The following is a 12,500-nucleotide window of genomic DNA, read 5'->3' as shown; positions in this document are numbered from 1 at the left end:
ACTTTAGAGTAGAGAGACAGTTCAACTGCAAGTATGAGCGGCAGAAACGGATATTGCCTTCCCTTTAAGTAGAGCATCAGGGACAGCCTCCCCGGCTTACGGCCATACTAGCCTGAATACGCCCGATCTCGTCCGATCTCGGAAGCTAAGCAGGCTCTGGCCTGGTCAGTACTTGGATGGGAGACCGCCTGGGAATACCAGGTACTGTAAGCTTTTGCATCTTTTACACACCAGAGGGCGACAAATCACGAGTTTTAACTTTGGATACACGCAATTTCTTCATTATTTCAGATTTGACTTCCCCAAATACACAGGCATACAATAGATCTTGTTCTCCAACGTAAACGGTCCCTAGTAACTAGGGTACATTCGTAAATAAATTGAGCATCATGGCTAGAAGTGACTAAATGTTGCCTAATCTTTCTCATCGAGAAATGACACAATTACAGCAACACAAAAAGGAACTCCACCGGACAAAGTTCAGTGCTCACAAGGAGCCTCATTCAACACACACGGTTCCATTCCCATTCATGCAAAGCACGAAAGTGTAAAACTTGGGAACATACTTGAGAGCAAAGATCACATTCAATCTCATTCAAGGCACGGATGTGAATGCAACGGGATGAAATTACTGAAATGATGCCTGCCCTCGAACTGTGATGATGGACTACCCGACTCGCCAATAATATTGGGTTCTGGTGTATTGAAATACAGGAGCTGCTGGATTTGTGTGTTTTCTTACCCCCTCACCATAGTTTGTCAAATGTTTAAACAACTGAACTTATATTCAAGGTTTGTTTCTCTTCATATGTTTTACTGGTTTACATTTGTCTCAGCAACCTGTTGAATGATTCTTCTGCTTTCAAAACAAAATGACAACAGGATGAATGCACACACTTGAAAATACAATACATGCAATGTTATGCATCATAGTGATGCAACCTCCTTTCAGTTTCATACTGCATGGCAATTGAAATCCTTACTGAAATGCACACCTTCTCAAGATTGCGCTTGACTGGCGTGTCAGGCACTCAATTACAGCTGTTTTATCAAGACAATGTGTTCGTTTTGTAAAATATAGTTCCGGTCTGGTGTGGCACCCCAGCTAACGCACAACGTTGCCACAACGTTTCGTGTTAGCAGGGACTGTCTGCGGCGCGCTGGTGTGTCCCGGACTTTAGAGTAGAGAGACAGTTCAACTGCAAGTATGAGCGGCAGAAACGGATATTGCCTTCCCTTTAAGTAGAGCGTCAGGGACAGCCTCCCTGGCTTACGGCCGTACTAGCCTGAATACGCCTGATTTCGTCCGATCTCGGAAGCTAAGCAGGCTCGGGCCTGGTCAGTACTTGGATGGGAGACCGCCTGGGAATACCAGGTGCTGTAAGCTTTTGCACCTTTTACACACCAGAGGGCGACAAATCACGAGTTTTAACTTTGGATTCACACAATTTCATCATTATTTCAGATTTGACTTCCCCAAATACACAGGCATACAATAGATCTTGTTCTCCAACGTAAACGGTCCCTAGTAACTAGGGTACATTCGTAAATAAATTGAGCATCATGGCTAGAAGTGACTAAATGTTGCCTAATCTTTCTCTTCGAGAAATGACACAATTACAGCAACACAAAAAGGAACTCCACCGGACAAAGTTCAGTGCTCACAAGGAGCCTCATTCAACACACACGGTTCCATTCCCATTCATGCAAAGCACGAAAGTGTAAAACTTGGGAACATACTTGAGAGCAAAGATCACATTCAATCTCATTCAAGGCACGGATGTGAATGCAACGGGATGAAATTACTGAAATGATGCCTGCCCTCGAACTGTGATGATGGACTACCCGACTCGCCAATAATATTGGGTTCTGGTGTATTGAAATACAGGAGCTGCTGGATTTGTGTGTTTTCTTACCCCCTCACCATAGTTTGTCAAATGTTTAAACAACTTAACTTATATTCAAGGTTTGTTTCTCTTCATATGTTTTACTGGTTTACATTTGTCTCAGCAACCTGTTGAATGATTCTTCTGCTTTCAAAACAAAATGACAACAGGATGAATGCACACACTTGAAAATACAATACATGCAATGTTATGCATCATAGTGATGCAACCTCCTTTTAGTTTCATACTGCATGTCAATTGAAATCCTTACTGAAATGCACACCTTCTCAAGATTGCGCTTGACTGGCGTGTCAGGCACTCAATTACAGCTGTATTATCAAGACAATGTGTTCGTTTTGTAAAATATAGTTCCGGTCTGGTGTGGCACCCCAGTTAACGCACAACGTTGCCACAACGTTGCCACAACGTGGCGTGTTAGCAGGGACTGTCTGCGGCGCACTGGTGTGTCCCGGGCTTTAGAGTAGAGAGACAGTTCAACTGTAAGTATGAACGGCAGAAAAGGATATTGCCTTCCCTTTAAGTAGAGCGTCAGGGACAGCCTCCCTGGCTTACGGACATACTAGCCTGAATACGCCCGATCTCGTCTGATCTCGGAAACTAAGCAGGCTCTGGCCTGGTCAGTACTTGGATGGGAGACCGCCTGGGAATACCAGGTGCTGTAAGCTTTTGCATCTTTTACACACCAGAGGGCGACAAATCACGAGTTTTAACTTTGGATACACGCAATTTCATCATTATTTCAGATTTGACTTCCCCAAATACACAGGCATACAATAGATCTTGTTCTCCAACGTAAACGGTCCCTAGTAACTAGGGTACATTCGTAAATAAATTGAGCATCATGGCTAGAAGTGACTAAATGTTGCCTAATCTTTCTCATCGAGAAATGACACAATTACAGCAACACAAAAAGGAACTCCACCGGACAAAGTTCAGTGCTCACAAGGAGCCTCATTCAACACACACGGTTCCATTCCCATTCATGCAAAGCACGAAAGTGTAAAACTTGGGAACATACTTGAGAGCAAAGATCACATTAAATCTCATTCAAGGCACGGATGTGAATGCAACGGGATGAAATTACTGAAATGATGCCTGCCCTCGAACTGTGATGATGGACTACCCGACTCGCCAATAATATTGGGTTCTGGTGTATTGAAATACAGGAGCTGCTGGATTTGTGTGTTTTCTTACCCCCTCACCATAGTTTGTCAAATGTTTATACAACTGAACTTATATTCAAGGTTTGTTTCTCTTCATATGTTTTACTGGTTTACATTTGTCTCAGCAACCTGTTGAATGATTCTTCTGCTTTCAAAACAAAATGACAACAGGATGAATGCACACACTTGAAAATACAATACATGCAATGTTATGCATCATAGTGATGCAACCTCCTTTCAGTTTCATACTGCATGTCAATTGAAATCCTTACTGAAATGCACACCTTCTCAAGATTGCGCTTGACTGGCGTGTCAGGCACTCAATTACAGCTGTTTTATCAAGACAATGTGTTCGTTTTGTAAAATATAGTTCCGGTCTGGTGTGGCACCCCAGCTAACGCACAACGTTGCCACAACGTTTCGTGTTAGCAGGGACTGTCTGCGGCGCGCTGGTGTGTCCCGGACTTTAGAGTAGAGAGACAGTTCAACTGCAAGTATGAGCGGCAGAAACGGATATTGCCTTCCCTTTAAGTAGAGCGTCAGGGACAGCTTCCCCGGCTTACGGCCATACTAGCCTGAATACGCCCGATCTCGTCCGATCTCGGAAGCTAAGCAGGCTCGGGCCTGGTCAGTACTTGGATGGGAGACCGCCTGGGAATACCAGGTGCTGTAAGCTTTTGCATCTTTTACACACCAGAGGGCGACAAATCACGAGTTTTAACTTTGGATACACGCAATTTCATCATTATTTCAGATTTGACTTCCCCAAATACACAGGCATACAATAGATCTTGTTCTCCAACGTAAACGGTCCCTAGTAACTAGGGTACATTCGTAAATAAATTGAGCATCATGGCTAGAAGTGACTAAATGTTGCCTAATCTTTCTCATCGAGAAATGACACAATTACAGCAACACAAAAAGGAACTCCACCGGACAAAGTTCAGTGTTCACAAGGAGCCTCATTCAACACACACGGTTCCATTCCCATTCATGCAAAGCACGAAAGTGTAAAACTTGGGAACATACTTGAGAGCAAAGATCACATTCAATCTCATTCAAGGCACGGATGTGAATGCAACGGGATGAAATTACTGAAATGATGCCTGCCCTCGAACTGTGATGATGGACTACCCGACTCGCCAATAATATTGGGTTCTGGTGTATTGAAATACAGGAGCTGCTGGATTTGTGTGTTTTCTTACCCCCTCACCATAGTTTGTCAAATGTTTAAACAACTGAACTTATATTCAAGGTTTGTTTCTCTTCATATGTTTTACTGGTTTACATTTGTCTCAGCAACCTGTTGAATGATTCTTCTGCTTTCAAAACAAAATGACAACAGGATGAATGCACACACTTGAAAATACAATACATGCAATGTTATGCATCATAGTGATGCAACCTCCTTTCAGTTTCATACTGCATGTCAATTGAAATCCTTACTGAAATGCACACCTTCTCAAGATTGCGCTTGACTGGCGTGTCAGGCACTCAATTACAGCTGTTTTATCAAGACAATGTGTTCGTTTTGTAAAATATAGTTCCGGTCTGGTGTGGCACCCCAGCTAACGCACAACGTTGCCACAACGTTGCCACAACGTGGCGTGTTAGCAGGGACTGTCTGCGGCGCACTGGTGTGTCCCGGGCTTTAGAGTAGAGAGACAGTTCAACTGTAAGTATGAACGGCAGAAAAGGATATTGCCTTCCCTGTAAGTAGAGCGTCAGGGACAGCCTCCCTGGCTTACGGCCATACTAGCCTGAATACGCCCGATCTCGTCCGATCTCGGAAGCTAAGCAGGCTCTGGCCTGGTCAGTACTTGGATGGGAGACCGCCTGGGAATACCAGGTGCTGTAAGCTTTTGCATCTTTTACACACCAGAGGGCGACAAATCACGAGTTTTAACTTTGGATACACGCAATTTCATCATTATTTCAGATTTGACTTCCCCAAATACACAGGCATACAATAGATCTTGTTCTCCAACGTAAACGGTCCCTAGTAACTAGGGTACATTCGTAAATAAATTGAGCATCATGGCTAGAAGTGACTAAATGTTGCCTAATCTTTCTCATCGAGAAATGACACAATTACAGCAACACAAAAAGGAACTCCACTGGACAAAGTTCAGTGCTCACAAGGAGCCTCATTCAACACACACGGTTCCATTCCCATTCATGCAAAGCACGAAAGTGTAAAACTTGGGAACATACTTGAGAGCAAAGATCACATTCAATCTCATTCAAGGCACGGATGTGAATGCAACGGGATGAAATTACTGAAATGATGCCTGCCCTCGAACTGTGATGATGGACTACCCGACTCGCCAATAATATTGGGTTCTGGTGTATTGAAATACAGGAGCTGCTGGATTTGTGTGTTTTCTTACCCCCTCACCATAGTTTGTCAAATGTTTATACAACTGAACTTATATTCAAGGTTTGTTTCTCTTCATATGTTTTACTGGTTTACATTTGTCTCAGCAACCTGTTGAATGATTCTTCTGCTTTCAAAACAAAATGACAACAGGATGAATGCACACACTTGAAAATACAATACATGCAATGTTATGCATCATAGTGATGCAACCTCCTTTCAGTTTCATACTGCATGTCAATTGAAATCCTTACTGAAATGCACACCTTCTCAAGATTGCGCTTGACTGGCGTGTCAGGCACTCAATTACAGCTGTTTTATCAAGACAATGTGTTCGTTTTGTAAAATATAGTTCCGGTCTGGTGTGGCACCCCAGCTAACGCACAACGTTGCCACAACGTTTCGTGTTAGCAGGGACTGTCTGCGGCGCGCTGGTGTGTCCCGGACTTTAGAGTAGAGAGACAGTTCAACTGCAAGTATGAGCGGCAGAAACGGATATTGCCTTCCCTTTAAGTAGAGCGTCAGGGACAGCTTCCCCGGCTTACGGCCATACTAGCCAGAATACGCCCGATCTCGTCCGATCTCGGAAGCTAAGCAGGCTCGGGCCTGGTCAGTACTTGGATGGGAGACCGCCTGGGAATACCAGGTGCTGTAAGCTTTTGCATCTTTTACACACCAGAGGGCGACAAATCACGAGTTTTAACTTTGGATACACGCAATTTCATCATTATTTCAGATTTGACTTCCCCAAATACACAGGCATACAATAGATCTTGTTCTCCAACGTAAACGGTCCCTAGTAACTAGGGTACATTCGTAAATAAATTGAGCATCATGGCTAGAAGTGACTAAATGTTGCCTAATCTTTCTCATCGAGAAATGACACAATTACAGCAACACAAAAAGGAACTCCACCGGACAAAGTTCAGTGCTCACAAGGAGCCTCATTCAACACACACGGTTCCATTCCCATTCATGCAAAGCACGAAAGTGTAAAACTTGGGAACATACTTGAGAGCAAAGATCACATTCAATCTCATTCAAGTCACGGATGTGAATGCAACGGGATGAAATTACTGAAATGATGCCTGCCCTCGAACTGTGATGATGGACTACCCGACTCGCCAATAATATTGGGTTCTGGTGTATTGAAATACAGGAGCTGCTGGATTTGTGTGTTTTCTTACCCCCTCACCATAGTTTGTCAAATGTTTAAACAACTGAACTTATATTCAAGGTTTGTTTCTCTTCACATGTTTTACTGGTTTACATTTGTCTCAGCAACCTGTTGAATGATTCTTCTGCTTTCAAAACAAAATGACAACAGGATGAATGCACACACTTGAAAATACAATACATGCAATGTTATGCATCATAGTGATGCAACCTCCTTTCAGTTTCATACTGCATGTCAATTGAAATCCTTACTGAAATGCACACCTTCTCAAGATTGCGCTTGACTGGCGTGTCAGGCACTCAATTACAGCTGTATTATCAAGACAATGTGTTCGTTTTGTAAAATATAGTTCCGGTCTGGTGTGGCACCCCAGTTAACGCACAACGTTGCCACAACGTTTCGTGTTAGCAGGGACTGTCTGCGGCGCGCTGGTGTGTCCCGGACTTTAGAGTAGAGAGACAGTTCAACTGCAAGTATGAGCGGCAGAAACGGATATTGCCTTCCCTTTAAGTAGAGCATCAGGGACAGCCTCCCCGGCTTACGGCCATACTAGCCTGAATACGCCCGATCTCGTCCGATCTCGGAAGCTAAGCAGGCTCCTGCCTGGTCAGTACTTGGATGGGAGACCGCCTGGGAATACCAGGTGCTGTAAGCTTTTGCATCTTTTACACACCAGAGGGCGACAAATCACGAGTTTTAACTTTGGATACACGCAATTTCATCATTATTTCAGATTTGACTTCCCCAAATACACAGGCATACAATAGATCTTGTTCTCCAATGTAAACGGTCCCTAGTAACTAGGGTACATTCGTAAATAAATTGAGCATCATGGCTAGAAGTGACTAAATGTTGCCTAATCTTTCTCATCGAGAAATGACACAATTACAGCAACACAAAAAGGAACTCCACCGGACAAAGTTCAGTGCTCACAAGGAGCCTCATTCAACACACACGGTTCCATTCCCATTCATGCAAAGCACGAAAGTGTAAAACTTGGGAACATACTTGAGAGCAAAGATCACATTCAATCTCATTCAAGGCACGGATGTGAATGCAACGGGATGAAATTACTGAAATGATGCCTGCCCTCGAACTGTGATGATGGACTACCCGACTCGCCAATAATATTGGGTTCTGGTGTATTGAAATACAGGAGCTGCTGGATTTGTGTGTTTTCTTACCCCCTCACCATAGTTTGTCAAATGTTTAAACAACTGAACTTATATTCAAGGTTTGTTTCTCTTCATATGTTTTACTGGTTTACATTTGTCTCAGCAACCTGTTGAATGATTCTTCTGCTTTCAAAACAAAATGACAACAGGATGAATGCACACACTTGAAAATACAATACATGCAATGTTATGCATCATAGTGATGCAACCTCCTTTCAGTTTCATACTGCATGTCAATTGAAATCCTTACTGAAATGCACACCTTCTCAAGATTGCGCTTGACGGGCGTGTCAGGCACTCAATTACAGCTGTTTTATCAAGACAATGTGTTCGTTTTGTAATATATAGTTCCGGTCTGGTGTGGCACCCCAGCTAACGCACAACGTTTCCACAATGTTGCCACAACGTGGCGTGTTAGCAGGGACTGTCTGCGGCGCGCTGGTGTGTCCCGGGCTTTAGAGTAGAGAGACAGTTCAACTGTAAGTATGAACGGCAGAAACGGATATTGCCTTCCCTTTAAGTAGAGCGTCAGGGACAGCCTCACTGGCTTACGGCCATACTAGCCTGAATACGCCCGATCTCGTCCGATCTCGGAAGCTAAGCAGGCTCGGGCCTGGTCAGTACTTGGATGGGAGACCGCCTGGGAATACCTGGTGCTGTAAGCTTTTGCATCTTTTACACACCAGAGGGCGACAAATCACGAGTTTTAACTTTGGATACACGCAATTTCATCATTATTTCAGATTTGACTTCCCCAAATACACAGGCATACAATAGATCTTGTTCTCCAACGTAAACGGTCCCTAGTAACTAGGGTACATTCGTAAATAAATTGAGCATCATGGCTAGAAGTGACTAAATGTTGCCTAATCTTTCTCATCGAGAAATGACACAATTACAGCAACACAAAAAGGAACTCCACCGGACAAAGTTCAGTGCTCACAAGGAGCCTCATTCAACACACACGGTTCCATTCCCATTCATGCAAAGCACGAAAGTGTAAAACTTGGGAACATACTTGAGAGCAAAGATCACATTCAATCTCATTCAAGGCACGGATGTGAATGCAACGGGATGAAATTACTGAAATGATGCCTGCCCTCGAACTGTGATGATGGACTACCCGACTCGCCAATAATATTGGGTTCTGGTGTATTGAAATACAGGAGCTGCTGGATTTGTGTGTTTTCTTACCCCCTCACCATAGTTTGTCAAATGTTTAAACAACTGAACTTATATTCAAGGTATGTTTCTCTTCATATGTTTTACTGGTTTACATTTGTCTCAGCAACCTGTTGAATGATTCTTCTGCTTTCAAAACAAAATGACAACAGGATGAATGCACACACTTGAAAATACAATACATGCAATGTTATGCATCATAGTGATGCAACCTCCTTTCAGTTTCATACTGCATGTCAATTGAAATCCTTACTGAAATGCACACCTTCTCAAGATTGCGCTTGACTGGCGTGTCAGGCACGCAATTACAGCTGTTTTATCAAGACAATGTGTTCGTTTTGTAATATATAGTTCTGGTCTGGTGTGGCACCCCAGCTAACGCACAACGTTGCCACAATGTTGCCACAACGTGGCATGTAAGCAGGGACTGGCTGCAGCGCGCTGGTGTGTCCCGGGCTTTAGAGTAGAGAGACAGTTCAACTGCAAGTATGAGCGGCAGAAACGGATATTGCCTTCCCTTTAAGTAGAGCGTCAGGGACAGCCTTCCTGGCTTACGGCCATACTAGCCTGAATACGCCCGATCTCGGAAGCTAAGCAGGCTCGTGCCTGGTCAGTACTTGGATGGGAGACAGCCTGGGAATACCAGGTGCTGTAAGCTTTTGCATCTTTTACACACCAGAGGGCGACAAATCACGAGTTTTAACTTTGGATACACGCAATTTCATCATTATTTCAGATTTGACTTCCCCAAATACACAGGCATACAATTGATCTTGTTCTCCAACGTAAACGGTCCCTAGTAACTAGGGTACATTCGTAAATAAATTGAGCATCATGGCTAGAAGTGACTAAATGTTGCCTAATCTTTCTCATCGAGAAATGACACAATTACAGCAACACAAAAAGGAACTCCACCGGACAAAGTTCAGTGCTCACAAGGAGCCTCATTCAACACACACGGTTCCATTCCCATTCATGCAAAGCACGAAAGTGTAAAACTTGGGAACATACTTGAGAGCAAAGATCACATTCAATCTCATTCAAGGCACGGATGTGAATGCAACGGGATGAAATTACTGAAATGATGCCTGCCCTCGAACTGTGATGATGGACTACCCGACTCGCCAATAATATTGGGTTCTGGTGTATTGAAATACAGGAGCTGCTGGATTTGTGTGTTTTCTTACCCCCTCACCATAGTTTGTCAAATGTTTAAACAACTGAACTTATATTCAAGGTTTATTTCTCTTCATATGTTTTACTGGTTTACATTTGTCTCAGCAACCTGTTGAATGATTCTTCTGCTTTCAAAACAAAATGACAACAGGATGAATGCACACACTTGAAAATACAATACATGCAATGTTATGCATCATAGTGATGCAACCTCCTTTCAGTTTCATACTGCATGTCAATTGAAATCCTTACTGAAATGCACACCTTCTCAAGATTGCGCTTGACTGGCGTGTCAGGCACTCAATTACAGCTGTATTATCAAGACAATGTGTTCGTTTTGTAAAATATAGTTCCGGTCTGGTGTGGCACCCCAGCTAACGCACAACGTTGCCTCAACGTTTCGTGTTAGCAGGGACTGTCTGCGGCGCGCTGGTGTGTCCCGGACTTTAGAGTAGAGAGACAGTTCATTTGCAAGTATGAGCGGCAGAAACGGATATTGCCTTCCCTTTAAGTAGAGCGTCAGGGACAGCCTCCCTGGCTTACGGCCATACTAGCCTGAATACGCCCGATCTCGGAAGCTAAGCAGGCTCGGGCCTGGTCAGTACTTGGATGGGAGACCGCCTGGGATTACCAGGTGCTGTAAGCTTTTGCATCTTTTACACACCAGAGGGCGACAAATCACGAGTTTTAACTTTGGATACACGCAATTTCATCATTATTTCAGATTTGACTTCCCCAAATACACAGGCATACAATAGATCTTGTTCTCCAACGTAAACGGTCCCTAGTAACTAGGGTACATTCGTAAATAAATTGAGCATCATGGCTAGAAGTGACTAAATGTTGCCTAATCTTTCTCATCGAGAAATGACACAATTACAGCAACACAAAAAGGAACTCCACCGGACAAAGTTCAGTGCTCACAAGGAGCCTCATTCAACACACACGGTTCCATTCCCATTCATGCAAAGCACGAAAGTGTAAAACTTGGGAACATACTTGAGAGCAAAGATCACATTCAATCTCATTCAAGGCACGGATGTGAATGCAACGGGATGAAATTACTGAAATGATGCCTGCCCTCGAACTGTGATGATGGACTACCCGACTTGCCAATAATATTGGGTTCTGGTGTATTGAAATACAGGAGCTGCTGGATTTGTGTGTTTTCTTACCCCCTCACCATAGTTTGTCAAATGTTTAAACAACTGAACTTATATTCAAGGTTTGTTTCTCTTCATATGTTTTACTGGTTTACATTTGTCTCAGCAACCTGTTGAATGATTCTTCTGCTTTCAAAACAAAATGACAACAGGATGAATGCACACACTTGAAAATACAATACATGCAATGTTATGCATCATAGTGATGCAACCTCCTTTCAGTTTCATACTGCATGTCAATTGAAATCCTTACTGAAATGCACACCTTCTCAAGATTGCGCTTGACTGGCGTGTCAGGCACTCAATTACAGCTGTATTATCAAGACAATGTGTTCGTTTTGTAAAATATAGTTCCGGTCTGGTGTGGCACCCCAGCTAACGCACAACGTTGCCACAACGTTTCGTGTTAGCAGGGACTGTCTGCGGCGCGCTGGTGTGTCCCGGACTTTAGAGTAGAGAGACAGTTCAACTGCAAGTATGAGCGGCAGAAACGGATATTGCCTTCCCTTTAAGTAGAGCGTCAGGGACAGCCTCCCTGGCTTACGGCCATACTAGCCTGAATACGCCCGATCTCGTCCGATCTCGGAAGCTAAGCAGGCTCCGGCCTGGTCAGTACTTGGATGGGAGACCGCCTGGGAATACCAGGTGCTGTAAGCTTTTGCATCTTTTACACACCAGAGGGCGACAAATCACGAGTTTTAACTTTGGATACACGCAATTTCATCATTATTTCAGATTTGACTTCCCCAAATACACAGGCATACAATAGATCTTGTTCTCCAACGTAAACGGTCCCTAGTAACTAGGGTACATTCGTAAATAAATTGAGCATCATGGCTAGAAGTGACTAAATGTTGCCTAATCTTTCTCATCGAGAAATGACACAATTACAGCAACACAAAAAGGAACTCCACCGGACAAAGTTCAGTGCTCACAAGGAGCCTCATTCAACACACACGGTTCCATTCCCATTCATGCAAAGCACGAAAGTGTAAAACTTGGGAACATACTTGAGAGCAAAGATCACATTCAATCTCATTCAAGGTACGGATGTGAATGCAACGGGATGAAATTACTGAAATGATGCCTGCCCTCGAACTGTGATGATGGACTACCCGACTCGCCAATAATATTGGGTTCTGGTGTATTGAAATACAGGAGCTGCTGGATTTGTGTGTTT

At 43.6% G+C, this 12,500-nt stretch overlaps 9 non-coding genes and 2 pseudogenes across 9 annotated transcripts; all 11 read left to right on the top strand.

Annotated features, from left to right (window-relative positions):
* Positions 1–94: 94 nt before the first annotated feature.
* LOC136756797 (5S ribosomal RNA) lies at positions 95–213 on the top strand. The gene has a single exon (XR_010818856.1). It is a non-coding gene; the product is annotated as a 5S ribosomal RNA (ribosomal RNA).
* Positions 214–1,268: 1,055 nt separating this feature from the next.
* Positions 1,269–1,387, top strand: LOC136757207 (5S ribosomal RNA). Its single transcript, XR_010819246.1, has one exon. It is a non-coding gene; the product is annotated as a 5S ribosomal RNA (ribosomal RNA).
* A 1,066-nt stretch (positions 1,388–2,453) lies between these two features.
* LOC136757435 (5S ribosomal RNA) lies at positions 2,454–2,572 on the top strand. The gene has a single exon (XR_010819461.1). It is a non-coding gene; the product is annotated as a 5S ribosomal RNA (ribosomal RNA).
* Positions 2,573–3,627: 1,055 nt separating this feature from the next.
* On the top strand, positions 3,628–3,746 carry LOC136757601 (5S ribosomal RNA). Its single transcript, XR_010819567.1, has one exon. It is a non-coding gene; the product is annotated as a 5S ribosomal RNA (ribosomal RNA).
* A 1,066-nt stretch (positions 3,747–4,812) lies between these two features.
* On the top strand, positions 4,813–4,931 carry LOC136756105 (5S ribosomal RNA). Its single transcript, XR_010818208.1, has one exon. It is a non-coding gene; the product is annotated as a 5S ribosomal RNA (ribosomal RNA).
* Positions 4,932–5,986: 1,055 nt separating this feature from the next.
* Positions 5,987–6,105, top strand: LOC136756573 (5S ribosomal RNA). Its single transcript, XR_010818648.1, has one exon. It is a non-coding gene; the product is annotated as a 5S ribosomal RNA (ribosomal RNA).
* Positions 6,106–7,160: 1,055 nt separating this feature from the next.
* On the top strand, positions 7,161–7,279 carry LOC136757245 (5S ribosomal RNA). Its single transcript, XR_010819282.1, has one exon. It is a non-coding gene; the product is annotated as a 5S ribosomal RNA (ribosomal RNA).
* A 1,066-nt stretch (positions 7,280–8,345) lies between these two features.
* Positions 8,346–8,464, top strand: LOC136755863 (5S ribosomal RNA). The gene has a single exon (XR_010817973.1). It is a non-coding gene; the product is annotated as a 5S ribosomal RNA (ribosomal RNA).
* A 1,066-nt stretch (positions 8,465–9,530) lies between these two features.
* Positions 9,531–9,639, top strand: LOC136757768 (uncharacterized; annotated as a pseudogene).
* A 1,055-nt stretch (positions 9,640–10,694) lies between these two features.
* On the top strand, positions 10,695–10,803 carry LOC136757709 (uncharacterized; annotated as a pseudogene).
* Positions 10,804–11,858: 1,055 nt separating this feature from the next.
* LOC136756457 (5S ribosomal RNA) lies at positions 11,859–11,977 on the top strand. The gene has a single exon (XR_010818540.1). It is a non-coding gene; the product is annotated as a 5S ribosomal RNA (ribosomal RNA).
* Positions 11,978–12,500: the final 523 nt, after the last annotated feature.

The sequence above is a fragment of the Amia ocellicauda genome, chromosome 8 (genome assembly GCF_036373705.1).
Source record: "Amia ocellicauda isolate fAmiCal2 chromosome 8, fAmiCal2.hap1, whole genome shotgun sequence".
In the NCBI taxonomy this organism is placed as follows: Eukaryota; Metazoa; Chordata; class Actinopteri; order Amiiformes; family Amiidae; genus Amia; species Amia ocellicauda.
Note: the sequence above shows the minus strand (reverse complement) of the source record. Positions and strands in the feature narration are given on the sequence as shown.